Genomic DNA, 19,718 nt, shown 5'->3' with positions numbered 1-19,718 from the left:
TTCACTTTTTACATCATGTAATTTCCAAGCGGTAGGATTATGATTAGTTTTGATTTTTCTTTTTTTTTGCCTCCCACACCCAATTATTTTCCTGATAAACCTATTCTTAATGTTCTTTAATTTATCCCACCCTCTTATCTGGTGGCAACCTCTCTAAAAGGACAGTCAGTTGCATAAGCCCCATTTCTGACACTGAGACACAGATCCTGGGTATTGGTCTAAACGTTACTTGGTAGATCCACTTGCGCAAATGGTCTGTGACACTTAAACCAATAGGAGTGCTCACTCCCCTGGGTCCTGAATTTCTGATTCTCCTGGACTCTGAATTTCACTACTGAAAGGAACCTTCATTCTACCACCTCTTCATTTATCTCCTGACTCAAGTACTCCCCTCGGTGTTTGTCCAGTTGTGAATTTACTTTCATGCTCATTTATTCTCCAGATTTTCTTGATGGGGTTCTTTTAAAGTTTCTATGGAGGGTTTTCCTCTTAGGAAAACACCTCTCTGCGTGAGTAGGAAGGAGAGAGGATATGATGACTGTGAGAGCTGCAGGCAGTCTGCAGTGGACTCTGCTGGCAGAGTGCTACAGGAAACATGACTCCGTTTTGAAAAAGGTAGTAATTCCTTCTGAGCCCCCTACGTGGAAGAAAAGGGAAGAAGCTCTTTTCTATGCTTAAGTCCTTGGATCCCACCAATCCATCCAGTTTAGAACCTACTGCTCTTCAACAAACAACCTCCCAATGCTGCATTGATCCCATCTCCAGATCTTTGTGTAAGCTGGGGGCCCTTCTTGATGAGCCACCTCCTTTGCACTTCTACTAATTTAATCCTATTTACCTCTCTGAAGCTTACTCTACCTCCTCCTGGCCACAGTCCCCTTCTCTAAATTCAGATATTACACATAAATAGCCATGTTAGTAAGGGTTCTCCCGAGACACAGAACCAATAGGAGGTGGTTATATCTGTATGTATACATATATATAATTATAAAGATAGAGATTTAGTTTAAGAAATCGGTCATGCAATTTTGGGGGCAAATAAATCGAAAATTTGTGGAACAAGCCTGCAGTTTGTAAATTCAGATAAGACTTGAAGTTGCAATCTTGAGTTTAATTCCACACCTAGAAATACCTTCATGGCAACACCTAGACTGACATTTGATCAAACCACTGGGCACCATAGCCTAGCCAAGTTGACACAAAAAGTTAACCATTATGTACTTTTATTATTCCATTATTTTCTCTGTTTGAATCATGTTTCCTCAGTAGGATTTTAAGCTATCTGGAGAACAAGGAACAGAATGACATCACAAGTTCAGGCAGAGATGTGTGCCCTCATATAGCAACCAAAATCTCACACACTAAATCTCAGAATCTCAATTCTGAATATCACAATCTCAAATAGGTTTCCTGTGACTGTGAACTTAGCCATTCAGGGATAGATAACATGGGTTTCTTGTTCTTTCTGTTATAGCTTCCTAGATGCTTGCTGCAGAAATGGGGTTTCCATTGGAGTTTAGTTTGACAAGAGGAAAAGAAGCAACTCTCAGGTAAGCCTTGAGTTAGCAACTGTCAGAAAGGGTCAGTGGGGGTAGATTGTTGAAGGTTGTGATTGAAATGAAGTTCATGATTATCTTTGAATTTCCTTAAACCATGTTAGCCTTGACAGAGCACACAAGGTTAGTTGTTGATGAACTGGTCAAGAGTAAGTCAAACATTACATGGGCTATCATCCTCCCCCTCCCAATACACACACACACACACACACACACACACACACACACACACTGATCTGACTGGAATTTTAACTGAATTAATTGAAGATTGACCAATTAATTAGAAGTTAAGTCTGAGGTCTTAATCTTAGAATCAGTCTTCATGGAAGCTACTAGACATCTGAGTCAGAGAAAAGAAGGATACCAGCAGGGAAAGCAGACAAACTTGTCAGCCTCACAGTTTTGCCCCTGCTAGCCTCCAGAATTAGCCACAGTTAATAGCAGCACTTAAAAAAGGGTCCCCACTCCAGTTGACAGTGACTGTAAGACATAGCCCCACTTACAGAATAGCTCCAGTGTGCTAGGGTTGAAATGTCTTCTGGCTGTTGTTCTTTCCCTGAAACCTGTCATCTCCCAGAGTGATGGCATATATAATATAGTATTTTAGCATTTAATATAAAACACATACAAGTAATACTTCATTTGTCTGTATCATATTCCTAGAAGTATATTTAGAATTTTGAGCTGTTCCAACTATCACACATTTTGCCAAATTTTAGTCATTGAGTGAGCTGTGTTTAAACATCTGTTGACTGCAGATGTTAAGCAGTGTGAAATACTTGTGGAGATGCCAGAATGCAATTAAAATCATAATATTTTTCTTAGTAACATATAATGCTACATCAATGGAAATTCAGAAAGATAAAACTCAATGAACAATGAGTGGTGATAATAATCTAAAATCAGCTGTGGCTTGCAGCAGCGAAGAATTAATTTCTGGCTTCTGATTTATAAATTAACATAACAGTTATTTCCTAAAAATTAAATAAAATTAAATACATTTTAAATTATTATAAATTTCTTAAATGTATAAATTAAATTACCAGTGCCAATTTGCCCAGCTCTTGAAGAGAGTTTTTATTTTTTCACACCAGGTAATGGTCAGGGGGAGTAAAACATATGGAAAGACATCTTTTGGCTCAAAGGTAAAGGTAATTGAATAACACTTTTCCCTTTATTTTTGGCTGGGCTACCGAATCAGAAGATGTAAGTGTTTAGAGCACTGAAATGCCAACTCTTCTCCTGAATGCCAACATGGGAGTGTCTGATTTATACCTGGCTCAGGATTCAGGGGAAGATATTTGGAACACAGCCTAGACATGTGGCAACCTGGTCAGTGAGCTCCACTCTGAATAGTGGAAGAGATACATCTACAACATGAGCAGAGGATTCTTTTTCCATCCTTCCTAGGAACTAAATCTGCCTTGTTTGGTTGCTGGATGGGAAAGTAGGAGCAATACTGGAACTTCCAGAAGAGAGGAGAGAGCTATCTCTTTAGTATGAATTAAGCAGTATCCGAGACCTCATGGTTCCAAATAGCTCTCTCTCCTGTCTGAAATTCTACTGCTAGAATTTTTCTTCAGGTATAAAACCTTGAAAGCTCCATAATGTCCCTGAGTAGAACAATAAAGCCATTAGTAGTTAATGTCTCTAATTTTTTTTTCCATTTAAATTTTAGGTTTAATTTTATCTACTTCCTAAAAATGTGCTTCATATTTTCATGAGGACTGGGCCTACATACATAATTGGTTCAGACACCCTAATTTGTTGACTAAGTCAGTTCTTAAAATCAGTCAAAATCTTTTTTTTTTGGACAAAAATGAATTCATCAAATTAGGTAACACACTATTTCTTAAACCTATCATCGGTTGATTAAGCATCTGTTATTTGCCAACCCCTACACGACTTCCCAGAACAACAGAGGTGAAGATACATAATCTCTTCTTCTGGCACCTTATCAGTCCGATGGGAGCACAGCCACATATCCAGACCATTATTAGGCAGCCTCATACAGAGATTATATATTTTCACCTCTGTTGTTCCGGGAAGTCATGCAGGGGTTGGCACATAATGGATGCTTAATCAACAGATGATGGTTTAAGAAATAGTGTGTTACCTAATTTGATGAATTCACTTTTGGCAATGTGTTGATGACTATGGACTGGAGTTTCCAAATACATTGGAAAATTATAATGAGAAGGTGATAAATTAGTAGAGAGAATTTCTATAAAGTTCTTCTATGTTTCTATTCCTGAGGCAGGTGTTTGGGCTGGGGATGGGGGTTGGAGAAGAGGAGAATGGAAATTGGAAAGGAAGAAAATATCATCTCAGCCATCAAAGAGATCCACATTTAATTGCAGAAAATAAGATGCAAGAGTAGGGAATTGTTAGAAATCAAGGCAATCTACAAATTTGTAAAGTATAAACATCAGGTTCTATGGGCAAACAGTAAATGATGTGGGTAATGAGAAAAGGAAAATGACATATGGTGGAACAGTCTCAGAAAAGTTCTCCCAGAGGAGATGGGCATGATAAACATGGAGGGATTGGTCATTCATGCAAAAGCACAGGGATCAAGCCACATATGCAGTGGGGTTCACACAGGCAAATGTCGAGAACTGGCAATGAGGGGAATGTTTTTATTATTATATGCATTTCACAAGTGGTAGGGGCAGGGGACTCTGCAATAGGAACCAGTATAAGGGTCTGAAGCTGAGGTTTGTGCAGAGTCTTCTACTCACTCATTAGTGAGGGTCATGCACTGAGCTACATACTATGAATACAGGAATTAATAACTTCCTGCCATCCTGAATTTTATAATCTAGTCCTAAAAAGATACTTAGATTTCTCAGAGCCTTCGTGTGTTGGTATCTTATGTTCCTTTCATCTCGTCCTTCAAATACTGTCTACCCAATAAAATTCCCCTGATCTATTCAGCCAAAATAATGTATAGTATACCAGACATTATTAAGTACCTCCTAGACCACTGTGCTGTACTAAACACTTTGTATGCTTTACTCATAAAAATAGTAAACAGCTAAGTGTTTCAGTGTGCCAGACACCATGTTCTAGTCTTTGCCAAGATTACATAATTCACAACAAACTTTATATGTATGTACTACGATTGTCCCCATCATTTATAGGAGAAAACTGAAGCTCTGCATGGTTAAATGATTTGCCAAGGGTCGTCTTTAACTTTCTGGGAGAGAGGACGGATACTTAAGAGATGGGATAGCCAACACTGTGTGCCTACTGATGACACAGAACATGTGGCATGTGGCAGCATTGATAAAATTAAGTGTGCTTGAGAAAAAAGTTGAATATAAATCTTGTTAGCTCTTTAGATCTAACTTTCAGTTTATTGAAAATAGAGGGATAAAAAATCAACATAAATGACAATGAAATAAACAGAGAAATCTAGAATTTGGGAGTGTAAGGACAGTAGGACAGCTGACCTGATTTCATGTTGATATACACGCTTAACTAATGTAACATGATACAATATAACAGATGATGATAGGTAGATAGGTAGATAGCTGGAACTTGGTTTGGGTTGAATTGATTTAATGTTTGAGCAATATTTGGTTCCTGGTTTGAGCAAACCAATTTTAAAAAGATGTATTTGAATAAATGGAAAAATTTGAATATGACTGGCTATTGGAGGACACCAAGAAAATACCTGAATTTTTCTTGGGTGTCATCATGACCCTGAGGTTATGGAAGAAAATGCTCATATTATGGAGATATGTGCAAGTGAGTTAGGAGGAAGCGACATGAAGTCTCAGATTTGCTTAAAAATATTTAGCAACAATAACTACAGCAGAAAAGGATAAATGATGCAACAGGGCAAATGCCTGCTTATTGTTGAAGCTGGTTGGTGGATATATGAAGGATCATTATATTAGTCTCTCAACTTTTCTGTTTGAAGTTTTTTACTAAAAATTTCATTTTTAAAATGCATGGCTTAAACGATCAGCCAGGCTGAAAATGGATCCTTCTGTACCACAGAGCGCAGTCTTTTGCCCATAGTAGATGGTGTGTTATTAGAACTGGAGTATGGAAAATAGTTACAGCATGAATGAAAAACGTCTTTGTGCTCCTAAACATACAGTAATGGCAGTATGGGCTCCAGATTGGAAACCTCTCTTCTCTTCCAGAATGCTGCATGATGCTTTTTCACGAAAAATGCTCTTTTTCTCTTTGCCCTTCAAGGCTACTGGTGATGTTAACTTTGATCAAAATTCCCATAGATAGGAGAGGAGCCAAGATGGCAGCATGAGTAGTGCAGTGGAAATCTCCTCCCAAAACCATATATATTTTTGAAAATACAACAAATACAACTATTCCTAAAAGAGAGACCAGAAGATACAGTACAACAGCCAGGCTACATCTACACCTGCGAGAACCCAGCACCTCATGAAGGGGGTAAGATACAAGCCAGGACCTGGAGGGACCCAAGCATGCCGCCAACCCCAGTTCCCAACAGGAGGAGAGGAGTCAGAGCAGGGAGGGAGTGGGAGCCCAGGACTGCTTAACACCCAGCCCTAGTCATCTACACGGGGAGTGCACATACACAGTGCGTGTTGTGCTGGATACTATGGAAACGGAACAGTAAACCTGTGAGCAGTTTCCCACAGCCAGTGCCCCTGAGACAAAAGAATAGCCAGTGCTTTTTGAAAGTCTTAAAGGGACAGGAGCTTCACAGCTGGACAGAAGCATCCCAGTACACTCAGCCCAGCAGCTGGGAATCCCATGGGAATCCAGGCACCCTAACCTCCTGGGCAGAAGTGCTGCTCTGAGGCCCCTCACAGCAATAAACAGCCTTCTTCTCATTCCCCCTCTGGAGCGGCCCCACCATAGATGAGTAGCAGCCTAAGACTGGCCATGCCCACAGCAGCCACGCAGAGCCTCTTCCGCAGCCGCCCGGGCCAGACTCAGAGGCCCCATTGGCACACAGCTGCCCAGCACAAGCTGCTAGGGGTTGCTGTTCTCACAGGAAAGGAAGGCGACAGGCAAGCAGGAAGGGACTTTGTTCTCCCAGCTGACACACTTGCTAACTGCCCACAACTACTACCTCTATTGCCATGAAAAGGAAGAAGAATTTGATACAGACAAGAAGAACCCAGACATCCCCTGAGAGGGAACCTGGGGAGATAGATTTAACCAATCTTCCTGAAAAAGAATTCAAAATAAAGGTCATAACCATGCTGATGGAGCTGCAAATAAAAAATGCAAGAGCTAACAGATAAAATTGGGAGGTAGAATACAGAAATAAAACAATCTCTGGAAGGACTTAAAAGCAGAATGGACATGGCGCAAGGGGCTGTTAATGTAATAGAAATAAGAGAACAGGAACACAGAGAAGCTGATGCAGAGAGAGATAAAAGGATCTCTAGGAATGAAAGAATATTAAGAGAACTGTGCGACCAATCCAAACAGAACAATATCAGCATTATAGGGGTATCAGAAGAAGAAGACAGAGAAAAATGATAGAAAGTGTATTTAAAGAAATAATTGCTGAAAACTTCTCCAAACTGGGGGAGGAAATGGTCGCTCAGACCACGGAAGCACACCGAACTCCCAACAGAAGAGACCCAAGGAGGCAAACACCAAGACACATAATAATTAAAATAGAAAACATCAAGAACAAGGACAGAGTATAAAAGGCAGCCAGAGAGAGAAAAAAGGTCACCTATAAAGGAAAACCCATCAGGCTATCATCAGACTTCTCAACAGAAACCTTACAGGCCAGAACAGAATAGCATGATATATTTAATGCAATAAAACAGAAGGGCCTTGAACCAAGAATACTGTATCCAGCACAATTATCATTTAAATATGAAGGAGGGATTAAACAATTCCCAGACAAGCACAAGTTGAGGGAATTCACATCCCACAAACCACCTCGACAGGGTATTTTAGAGGGACTGCTCTAGATGGGAGCACTCCTAAGGCTAAACAGATGTCACCAGAGAAAATAAAATCACAGCAAAGAAAGCAGACCAACCAAATACTAACTAAAGGTAAAAAATAAAATCAACTACCCACAAAAGCAGTCAAAGGAAATACAAAAGAGTAGAAAATAAAACACCTAGCATATAAAGAATAGAGGAGGAGGAATAAGAAGGGAGAGAAATAAAGAATCATCAGACTGTGTTTATAATAGCTCAATAAACGAGTTAAATAAGACAGTAAGATAGTAAATAAGCTAACCTTGAACCTTTGGTAACCACGAATCTAAAGTCTATAATGGCAATAAGTACGTATCTTTCAATAATCACCCTAAATGTAAATGGACTGAATGCACCAATCAAAAGACACAGAGTAATAGAATGGATAAAAAAGCAAGACCCATCTATATGCTGCTTACAAGAGACTCACCCCAAACCCAAAGATGTGCATAGACTAAAAGTCAAGGAATGGGAAAAGATATTTCATGCAAACAACAGAGAGAAAAAAGCAGGTGTTGCAGTTCTAGTATCAGACAAAATAGACTTCAAAACAAAGAGAGTAACAAGAGATAAAGAAGGACATTATATAATGATAAAGGGGTCAGTCTAACAAGAGGACATAACCATTATAATATGTATGCACCCAATACCAGAGCATCAACATATGTGAAACAAATACTAACAGAATTAAAGGAGGAAATAGAATGCAATGCATTCATTTTAGGAGACTTCAACACACCACTCACTCCAAAGGACAAATCCACCAGACAGAAAATAAGTAAGGACACAGAGGCACTGAACAACACACTAGAACAGATGGACCTAATAGACATCTATAGAATGCTACATCCAAAAGCAACAGGATACACATTCTTCTCAAGTGTATATGGAACATTCTCCAGAATAGACCACATGCTAGGCCACAAAAAGAGCCTCAGTAAATTCAAGAAGATTGAAATTCTACCAACCAACTTCTCAGACCACAAAGGTATAAAACTAGAAATAAATTGTACAAAGAAAGCAAAAAGGCTCACAAACACATGGAGGCTTCACAACGTGCTCCTAAATAATCAATGGATCAACAACCAAATTAAAATAGAGATCAAGCAATATATGGAAACAAATGACAACAACAACACAAAGCCCCAACTTCTGTGGGATGCAGCAAAAGCAGTTTTAAGAGGAAAGTATATAGCAATCCAGGGATATTTAAAGAAAGAAAAACAATCCCAAATGAATAGTCTAAAGTCACAATTATCAAAATTGGGAAAATAAGAACAAATGAGGCCTAAAGTCAAGGGAAGAAGGGACATAATAAATATCAGAGAAAAAATAAATAAAATTGAGAAGAATAAAACAATAGAAAAAAATCAGTGAAACCAAGAGCTGGTTCTTTGAGAAAATAAACAAAATAGATAAGCCTCTAGTCAGACTTATTAAGAGAAAAAGAGAATCAACACACATCAACAGAATCAGAAACGAGGAAGGAAACATCACGATGGACCCAACAGAAATACAAAGAATTATTAGAGAATACTATGAAAACCTATATGCTAACAAGCTGGAAAACCTAGAAGAAATGAACAACTTCCTAGAAAAATACAACCTTCCAAGACTGACCAAGGAAGAAACACAAAATCTAAACAAACCAATCACCAGGAATGAAATTGAAGCAGTAATCAAAAAATTACCCAATAACAAAGCCCCCGGGCCAGACGGATTTACCACGGAATTTTATCAGACATACAGAGAAGATATAATACCCACTCTCCTTAAAGTTTTCCAAAAAATAGAAGAGGAGAGAATACTCCCAAACTCATTCTATGAAGCCAGCATCACCCTATACCAAACCCAGGCAAAGACGGCACCGAAAAAGAAAATTACAGACCAATATCCCTGATGAACATAGATGCAAAAATACTCAACAAAATATTAGCAAACCAAATTCAAAAGTATGTCAAGAGATTTCTGGAACCACTACACATGTGATAAAATGACATAGAAGTCTACACAACTTTATACCAATGTCAGATACCTGTTTTTTGATATTGTAATAGGATTACATAAGATGTAACCATTGGGGGTCAAGACATCCCAAGGAACCTCTCTATACTATCTTTGCAACCTCTTGTGAATCTCTAATAATTTCAAAATAAAAAGGTTTTTAAAATTAAACAAAAAAAAGTATGTCAAGAGGATCATACACCATGACCAAGTGGGATTCATCTCAGGGATGCAAGGATGGTACAACATTTGAAAATCCATCAACATCATCCACCACATCAACAAAAAGAAGGACAAAAATCACATGATCATCTCCATAGACACTGAAAAAGCATTCAACAAAATTCAACATCCAATTATCAAAATTGGGAAAACTCTCAACAAAATGTGTATAGAGGGCAAGTACCTCAACGTAATAAAGGCCATATATCACAAACCCACAGCCAACATCATACTTAACAGCAAGAAGCTAAAAACTTTTCCTCTAAGATTGGAAACAAGACAGGGATGCCCACTCTCCCCACTGTTATTCAACATAGTACTGGAGGTCCTAGCCATGGCAATTAGACAAAACAAAGAAATACAAGGAATCCAAATTGGTAAAGAAGAAGTCAAACTGTCACTATTTGCAGATGACATGATATTGTACATAAAAAACCCTCAAGTCCACTCCAAAACTACTAGAACTAATATCAGAATTCAGCAAAGTTTCAGATTACAAAATTAACACACAGAAATCTGTGGCTTTCCTATACACTAACAATGAACTAACAGAAAGAGAAATCAGGAAAACAATTCCATTCACAATTGCATCAAAAAGAGTAAATTACCTAGGAATAAACCTAACCAAGGAAGTGAAAAACCTATACCCTGAAAACTACAAGACACTCTTAAGAGAAATTAAAGAGGACACTAACAAATGGAAACTCATCCCATGCTCTTGGCTAGGAAGAATTTATATTGTCAAAATGGCCATCCTGCCCAAAGCAATCCACAGATTCAATGCAATCCCTATCAAATTACCAACAGCATTCTTCAACGAACTGGAACAAATAGTTCAAAAATTCATATGGAACCACCTAAGACCAGAATAACTAAAGCAATCTTGAGAAGGAAGAATAAAGTTGGGGGGATCTCACTCCCCAACTTCAAGCTCTACTACAAAGCCACAGTAATCAAGACAATTTAGTACTGGCACAAGAACAGAGCCACAGACCAGTGGAACAGAATAGAGACTACAGACATTACCCCAAACATATATGGTCAATTAATATACGATTAAGGAGCCATGGACATACAACGGGGAAATGACAGCCTCTTCAATAGTTGATGTTGGCAAAACTGGACAGCTACATGTAAGAGAATGAAAATGGATCATTGTCTAACCCCATACACAAAAGTAAATTCAAAATGGATAAAAAACCTGAATGTAAGTCATGAAACCATAAAACTCTTAGAAAAAAACATAGGCAAAAATCTCTTGGACATCAACATGAGTGACTTCTTCATGAACATATCTCCCCAGGCAAGAGAAACAAAAGCAAAAATGAACAAGTGGGACTATATCAAGCTGAAAAGCTTTTGTACCATCAATAGAACAAAAAGACACCCTACAGTATGGGAGAATATATTCATAAATGATATAGCTGATAAAGGGTTAACATCCAAATTATATAAAGAGCTCACACACCTCAACAAACAGAAAGCAAATAATCCAATTTAAAAAATGGGCAGAGGAGCTGAAGAGACACTTCTCCAAAGAAGAGAATCAGATGGCCAACAGGCACATGAAAAGATGTTCCACATCACTAGTTATCAGAGTAATGCAAATTAAAACCACAGTGAGATATCACCTCACACCAGTAAGGATCGCCACCTTCCAAAAGACAAACAACAAGAAATGTTGGCGAGGTTGTGGAGAAAGGGGAACCCTCCTACACTGCTGGTGGGAATGTAAATTAGTTCAACCATTGTGGAAAGCAGTATGGAGGTTCTTCAAAAAGCTCAAAATAGAAATATCATTTGACCCAGGAATTCCACTTCTAAGAATTTACCCTAAGAATACAGCAGCCCAGTTTGAAAAAGACAGATGCACCCCTATGTTTATCGCAGCACTATTTACAATAGCCAAGAAATAGAAGCAACCTAAGTGTCCATCAGTAGATGAATGGATAAAGAAGATGTGGTACATATACACAATGCAATATTATTCAGCCATAAGAAAACAAATCCTACCATTTGCAACAACATGGAGCTAGAGGGTATTATCCTCAGTGAAATAAGCCAGGCAGAGAAAGACAAGTACCAAATTATTTCACTCACATGTGGAGTATAAGAACAAAGAAAAAACTAAAGGAACAAAACAGCAGCAGAATCACAGAACCCAAGAATGGACTGACAGTTACCAAAGGGAAAGGGACTAGGGAATATGGGAGGGAAGGGAGGTATAAGGGGGGGAAAAAGAAAGGGGCATTATAATTAGCATGTGTAATATGGGGGGAGGCACAGGGAGGGCTGTGCAACACAGAGAAGACAAGTAGTGACTCTACAGCATCTTACTATGCTGATGGACAGTGACTGTAATGGGGTTTGTGAGTGGGACTTGGTGAAGGGTAAACATAATTTTCCTCATGTAATTATAGGTTAATGTATACCAAAAAAAAAAGTAAACCTGAAAAAAAAATTCCCATAGATAAAATTTTAACTCTGGGCCTTTTCACTGTGGTTCACATTGTAAGTCTGGCTTGCATGATTATGGAGAATTTTGAATGCAGGCTGGGATTTGGCCTTTTCTCAGAAGACTGCAAGCAACAGCCACAACTTAAACAGGGACATGATGAAGTCAATGCTTTACAGAGATCAGTTTCCAGCTCCTCTGCCTAACATACCTCCAAATCTCTCTTTCATATTGGCATTTCTCTTGTGCTAGGGTAAGACCGCTCCTGAATTGTGGCTGCAGATGAGAGGGACAGGCAAAAAGACACTGCCCACTAATCACCATTTTCAACATGATCAAACTATTTTTCCACATCAAATCTGCAGAGAATAACAAAATTATTTCAACAAACACTCATCCAGGAATGGATTTATTAGAACAAATATGAAATTACTGATACTCTCCTGGGGGGGCAAAAGACAGAAAGCTCTTCATGTAGCCTGTTTATAATAAGATATTTGTTTCTCAATTCCAGAAGCAGGCAATTGAACTCCCAGAAATGCACTGGCATCAATTCCCATGAATGAAATGACTATGAATCATTTCATTCTTGAAAATTTAACCAAGATGTGACTTAATAGGTGATGAGTTGAGTGGATGTGCAATATTTCCAGAAACCCTTAGCCACAATATATGGTCATATTATTGGTGTGATTCGAAACACTTTAAACATTCCTGCATCTGAGCCTTATGATGGAGAAGAAACAACATATCTATTTAAACATGCTTAATGGATAATTTTGGTAGAAGTCCATCTTTCAGTGTTTCAGATGAGGTGATAGATAATTTTCACAGCATGCAATGTCCCACGTAGTAAGGACACCCTATTAAAATAGTTCCCTCACCTAAACAAGAAATGAAGGGAGAGAGGACCAGAATTAACAGTCACTTCTTCACTCTTCTTTTAAAAATCCAGAATCCTATTCTTCCATCACTTTGAGCAAGTAAAACTGTGCTATGAAATAAAGTAGCCACTGGCAATATGTGACTATTTAAAATTTAAGTTAATTAAATAAAATTAAAAATTCCATTTCTCAGTTGCACTAGCCACATTTCAAATACTATCAATAGCCCCACGTGGCTAGTGTTACTACACTGAACTGCCAAGATTTAGAATATTTCCACTGTTGCAAAGAGAGTAGGGTCATTGACATGGTTCCCATTTCCACATTTGTTCAAGTTAGAAAAGCAGCATTTGTCTCAATAGCCTCACAGAAAGATATTGTAGGATAATTAGTTTCTTCAAAATTCATTCTGAAACTCTATAGACTCAGTTTAAATAGTATAAGATTCTGACTAAATAGCTTCTGAAATATTCAAAAAGAATGACCAAATCGAAAGAATTTTGGAGTCTACTTGAATGGTTAACTGGGTTTTTTTATTTGGTAAACAATAGCATTTTATTAGATCTCATTTGCAACTAAGGGAATGGCCCAGTTTATCTCTATCTTTGTCATCTATCTGTATCCTAGTGATTGGAAAAGCCCAGACATGATGAAGATGTGCTTATGTAATACGTAAAATCTTTTATATGTTGTCTTTTGAGAAAAAGAAAACAGAAGAGGACACAAAGCAGCAAATGGAAGTTTCTTCTTAAATGTGATTGACAGGAATGACTCATTTGTTCAGTGAGTGAGATGATCAAGGACAGGAGAAAGGCACCTCGAAGGTCTGGAAGTAAAATCACATTCAAAGCTCTAGAGTTGGTAGTGTACGTCTATTTCCTGGAAGACTTCTAAATCTAGTGAAATGATTTACCCAAAGATAAAATCAGTGTTAGATTAAGCAGTGCCTATCAGGCAGTGAAGATTAGTGAAAAAAAGCAGCATCGTGAGTGGAAAGTATCCACCATCATGTATTCAGCAAAGAATGGAGCACCCACTAGTACCAGTCAATGTACTAGGCGCTTAGAGTATATTAGGATAAATAGGCATTAGAGAGATAACCTAATGAATAGTTACAACTAAAAATAAGTACCATAAAGAAAGGGTAAGGGGTCCTATAAAAGCACATAACAGGAGGACCAAACCTACCTTTGGGTGTCAGAGAAAGTTTTCCTAAAGATATGACATTCAAGGAGACACCTAAAGAATGAGCAAGATTTATTCAGATTAAGAGGTAAAGAGAGACTGTTTGGAGAGGTATGTGTATAGACACCCTAAAGGAGAAAATCACATTGTTTGTTGTGTGGCAGGGTGCAGCAAGGAAGAAATAGGAGGGTGTACAAGGTTGGGAGGCAGGTGAGCACCTGCTCATGCAGGACCTCATGTCAGTGAATAAATTAGTTAATGAAAGATGCATTTCTATAAATACTACCCTTGTTTATATTTTAATGAACAGTTATTATACACAGTAAAAGGCGTAAGTATAGAGAAGTACATAGTTTGGAATGTTACTTAGTACCCAGATCTATGAAAAGAAGGATTTCCAGATGGAAGGAGACAGTGTTTTCAAAGTCATGGAGGTATGAAAGAATATGGTGTTTTCTGGAAATAGTTAAGAAAAAAAATTAAATTGTAGATGAAGCCAGATAATTGAAATTTTTAAATGATGTGATAAAAGTGAATGAACTTTACCTGCTATGCAGCACAGAACGATTGAAGATTTTCCGTAGGAAAGGAGTAAAATGAGAACTTTGTGTAGGATGGTCAGTCAAGTGGTAGTGAATGGTTAGTGAAAGAAAAATGTTAATGGATATTAGAGTTTGAATTTAGTGGTGTGGCCAAAGGGGATGTGGTCATGAGGAGCCAGAATCTGAAAGTCAATGAGAATGGGAGGGTGAGTTGTTGGTAGCCTCGCTAGCCTACATTTTCCTCTCCTCCCACCAAAAGCATCTGAATTTTCCTTTGGGGAACTGCCCCCACCTCAGCTTCAAGATATCTCCAGCTCCTGATTTTAGTAACTGTTGCAGGAATGAATATACAGGTGACCCCATTTTGGCCAGTAAGAAACATGGTGGCATTTGTTGGGTTTTCTCTAGGAAAGAAGCTTCTTCCTGGTTCCCTTCCCTAGGAACTGTCCAGGTGATGGTCAGTTACTGTACCTGGAGAGAATACAGTAAGGATGTGGAATCTGGAACAGCTGCAGCTTTTTTATCTGAGAATGAGGAGCAGGGTGGGAATGAGCCCGTCACAGGGAGGAGGGCAGAGGCAAATGAATCACAGAGAAGCAGGTCTAGTACCCGATGATGTTGAGAACTTGTACATGAGCCAATAACTTGCATGAGCCAATAAATCCCCTTTTTTTTGGTCAGGCCATTTTGTGCCTGAATTTCTGTAAGCTAGACACCATCACAATAAGGCTAACTGATACAGGAAAGGTAGGCGGAAATGAGTGCATTTGTTAAAATGGACAATTGATGAGCAATTATCACTAGGAAGGATTAATTTTAATAACTGTATGACAACATCAGAATTGGCTTTGTAATCAAAAGGATAGGTTATAATCTCTAAGTGATGCAATAGCACATGGTATTAAAAACAAAGAATCCACTTACAACCACCTACTCTGCTTATTTTTTTTCCAGATTTGTTGCTTGCAATAAAGAACCATGACTAAAAAATGAAATTCAAAAATTTAAAAAGGAATATCAAAAATCACTGGTAACTGCTATTAATATTTAGTGGACTATCTTTCCAGCCATTTTTGCACATACAGATTTATTTTTATAAAAATGGGATCCTAATGCAGGCACTGTATTGTAACCTGAGTTATGCACATAACAATGTGCCAGACCTATTTCCACATCAATAATTGAAGATTTACATCACCTGCTAGTAAGAAGCAGCTTCACATAACATTTTTACAAAGAATATACTCAGGGTGGTAAAAAGAAAGGATTTACAGCAGCCAAAGTACATGACTCTGGCCCTTACCTCCCAAACACTGGTTCTCACTTCTGCGGTTTAAATGAAACGATACCTCTACAGTCCTTAGTACAAAGCCTGGCACTTGATAATGAGAGTTATTATCATCATTGTTAATATTATTAATATACAATGAGCTGCAGGAGCCAAGATGAGATGTACAAGATGTGTGTTAGATATAGATATAAAATGGAATTGAGGCCCCACTGTACACAATAGAACTGAATCATTAAGAGAATAAGAAATAATAAAAAATTATTATATTCCTTCATTACCAATTTGAAGGTCAAAAAATTTTTACAGCATAACTGATATGAAAGTTGAGCAATGAGAGCATTGAAACAACTAAGTCCTTAAGCCCCCTATTTAATTCCTTCCCACCTCCCACAAATTAAGGTGAACAGAAACATAACAGTAGAGTCTATGGTATTTATGAAAAAGTGATTTTCTCTGTGTCCTTAGGCAAAATGCCTTCATTGACACAGGCTCCATCTGCACTCCAGGCAAAACTGCACGTTCTTCCTTTTTTAAATGTGTGTCTTTAAAATACCATTTGGCATCCACCCTACAAAGCTTAAAAATTAGCTTTGAAAAAAAAAATCACCCAAAATGTTGCTTTGTGTGTAGAGGCAAAGCAACTTGCATTCATGCAAATGATTCTTAAGAAATGTCTTTAAGTCTGTATTCTAACAATTGCATTTTTAAAAATACACAGATATGATTTTAAAATGCTAGTCTCCTCATATTTTTCTTCCTCTTTTAGAAATGAACCTGAATTATGCAAGTGTATCTTGCATTAAGAAACCTAGTAAATGAAAACTCCTATATGCATCATAGAAAAATTAGGAAGTCATTATTTACTCTTCAAAATGATTTTTGAAAATAATTCAAAGGAAAATTCCTTTAAATAGAAAACTTGCCAAGGAAATTTAAAACATGATTTAAATTTAATACTTTTCTAAAACTCATCTACTATGTACAGTAGCACAACAGTGAACATGAAAAAAATTGTTAATATATCCTCCATTATACTCTCAATAATATATGTATATTTGTAAATACTTTAAGCTAGAAAGAGTTGGAGGTATCTTTAGCACAAATGGCCCTGATGATACAGGAACTCAATAATATCCAACGTGTATTGCCAAATGGTAATGATAGGAGTTTGCTCATTTGGCTGTAAAATCCTCTAAGACAGGGACTATGTTTTGTTGATATTTGTATTAGTGTTCTTTTCCTTTGACATGTTGAGTATTTGCACTCTAAAACTGCCATCTTGTGAATTATTCAATAAATAATTGGATTAACTGGATGCCCTTAGAAAAAATAAATCAAAATTTCTACCTTGCCCTTTAACACTTAAAATGTAATTCCATATGGATCCCAGATTTGAACACAAAAAAACATAGACTTCTATTTCAGCAACATGAGAGAGTAGGACCTTGGAGACCCATTTATGGTACAGAACACCTAAAAGTTTGAATTAAGTTGTTAAGGTACATTTTAATGCATGGATGAGCTGTCAGGAGATTAAAGGGAATTTCCAAACCCTTGAGGGCAGAAGCATCAGCAAAAAGAAATGATCTAGTACTGAAATTGCTTATGCTTGCTAAGCCAAACCTTAATGTTATTGGGCTCCATATGAGGTGAAAAGTTGGAAGGGTACAAAGGAGAATGAGAAAGTAAAGCATGCATTCTACACTAAAGAAGGGAACCTGCACCCCTAAGTTTGGCATCCTCCTTAGACGATAAATAAGCTTGTGATAAGAGCAAAACGTTGGCTTGTCTCACACTGACTAAATGGAGTGGAGGGGGCAGTGGAGGGGGGAAGGAAAGAACACTTCAGTCCAAATTCCTAATCCCAGGCTCCCACTCATATCATGTGGGGGCATAAAATTAAAATTAACTGTGTAAACGCCCTCCTAAAAAAAGTCTAGTAAAAAATTTAGTTCAAAATGGTAAAATATAATTGGATTTTGAAATAATGACTGGGGGAATAATAGTAATATAGGGGGAAAATGAAATTGTATTCCTACCTTACACCATACACAGGATATCAATTCCTGATGGAGATGATGACATCTGAGAAAGGCAAAACTTTAAATCCTTTAGTGAATAATAAAGAATATATTTTTAAACTTGAAGTAGGGAAGGATTTTTTAAACAAGATACAAAATACACAAACCAAAAAAGGAAAGATTGATAAACTTGATCATGAAAATTAAGAACTTTGTTGATCAAAAAATAGCATAAAAAAAGGAAAATGACAATCCCTAAATAAAAATTATGACAATCTTGGAAAAGGAGCCTTACAATGACTAAAGAGGAGCCCCATCTTCAGGTCAACATGCATCTATTAACCTATGTTCTTCAAAGAAGGACATGCGTTTGGTGGTAATGCTACCGTACTCATACCATCTGATCTAAAATATTATCATTGGAATTGCTATAAATAGAACATATCTGGATTTCCATGAGACATTGTTCTGATCTAGTTTGGCAATATCCTTTAGGGAATTTTTCCATTTGTTCATTCAACTGCTCATTCATTCATTCATTTTAATTAATAAACATTCATTGAGCATCTACTTTATGTTTAGCACCGCACTAAGCCCTGAACATCCTCAAGAGAACTAGACTGGACTTAAAAAAATAATTTATTCATTCATTCAGCAGCTACCTATTGAGTAACTAAATACACGAGGCCCTCTTCAAAGTGTTAAAATATAGCCAGGGGCAAAAATGGAAGAATCCTGTCCTTACGGAGTTTGCTGTCTAGTGATATCTGCTAATATCACATTAACTTTGATATCTAAAGCTCTTACCTTACCTGTTAACCCAAGAATTCCAATCCATTGCAAGACTCTTTCACCATCAATGTATTTCTGGCTACCAAGGGGGTACCATTCATTCTACAATTCAGCAGGCTGTCACTCACTGGCCTTTGCTCTACCACTCTGAGCCAACCAACAAAAACGGTGGCCTTAATTGGTCCAAGTTCTATTAATGTTATTATTAGAAATACAAGTTTACATAATATTAATAGCTACCCTCTAGTGCCATTTAGTGGTGAGTACTAAGTCCCTAACAGGCATCAGTTAATTTTGTTACTTATTCTATGTAATCTTTAACTTTGAAATATCCATGTCAGCATAACACAAGTTTACTAAGTAGCAAAACAGATGTTAGAAGCCACTTCTCTTTGGTGAAATGAGGAGCATTCAGATGTTGGATTGGCTAGAAGTATTGTACAGGCATTCTCTCCATTACTAAAATAAAAGATAAAGCTCTAGTCACCAATACACCAATACAGTCCCTAGGTTTTAGGATTCTGAAGAAAGGATGGTGTTACCTTCTGGTTACTACTAGAAATTTAAGCAGAATTCTGTCTAAAAACTGTCACAGTCACCCGAAGAGAATCATAAAGAACTGAGACTTTGTCACACAGAATAGGTGGCGTGACTGGTTTCTGTCTACTTATCTGTGGCAGCATTTGAGAATTTGACTTGGGACTTGTTTTCATTGCAAAGTAGTACCTGATAAATGTCTGGAGGAAGAAAGCTACAGCCCTCATCTACCTGTGACTATTACAGGCTACTTACTCTCTACCCAATAGAACACAATA

General features: G+C 37.6%; 1 long non-coding RNA gene across 1 annotated transcript in view; it reads right to left on the bottom strand.

Moving 5' to 3' along the window:
• Window positions 1–19,089, bottom strand: part of LOC140844416 (uncharacterized) — a 54,385-nt gene extending 35,296 nt beyond the window's left edge. Inside the window, exon 1 of the long non-coding RNA XR_012122663.1 lies at window positions 18,924–19,089. This is a non-coding gene — a long non-coding RNA (uncharacterized lncRNA). The remainder of the gene's footprint in view (window positions 1–18,923) is intronic.
• Between the last annotated feature and the right edge of the window lie 629 nt (window positions 19,090–19,718).

Source organism: Manis javanica, chromosome 11 (genome assembly GCF_040802235.1).
Source record: "Manis javanica isolate MJ-LG chromosome 11, MJ_LKY, whole genome shotgun sequence".
NCBI lineage: Eukaryota > Metazoa > Chordata > Mammalia > Pholidota > Manidae > Manis > Manis javanica.
Note: the sequence above shows the minus strand (reverse complement) of the source record. Positions and strands in the feature narration are given on the sequence as shown.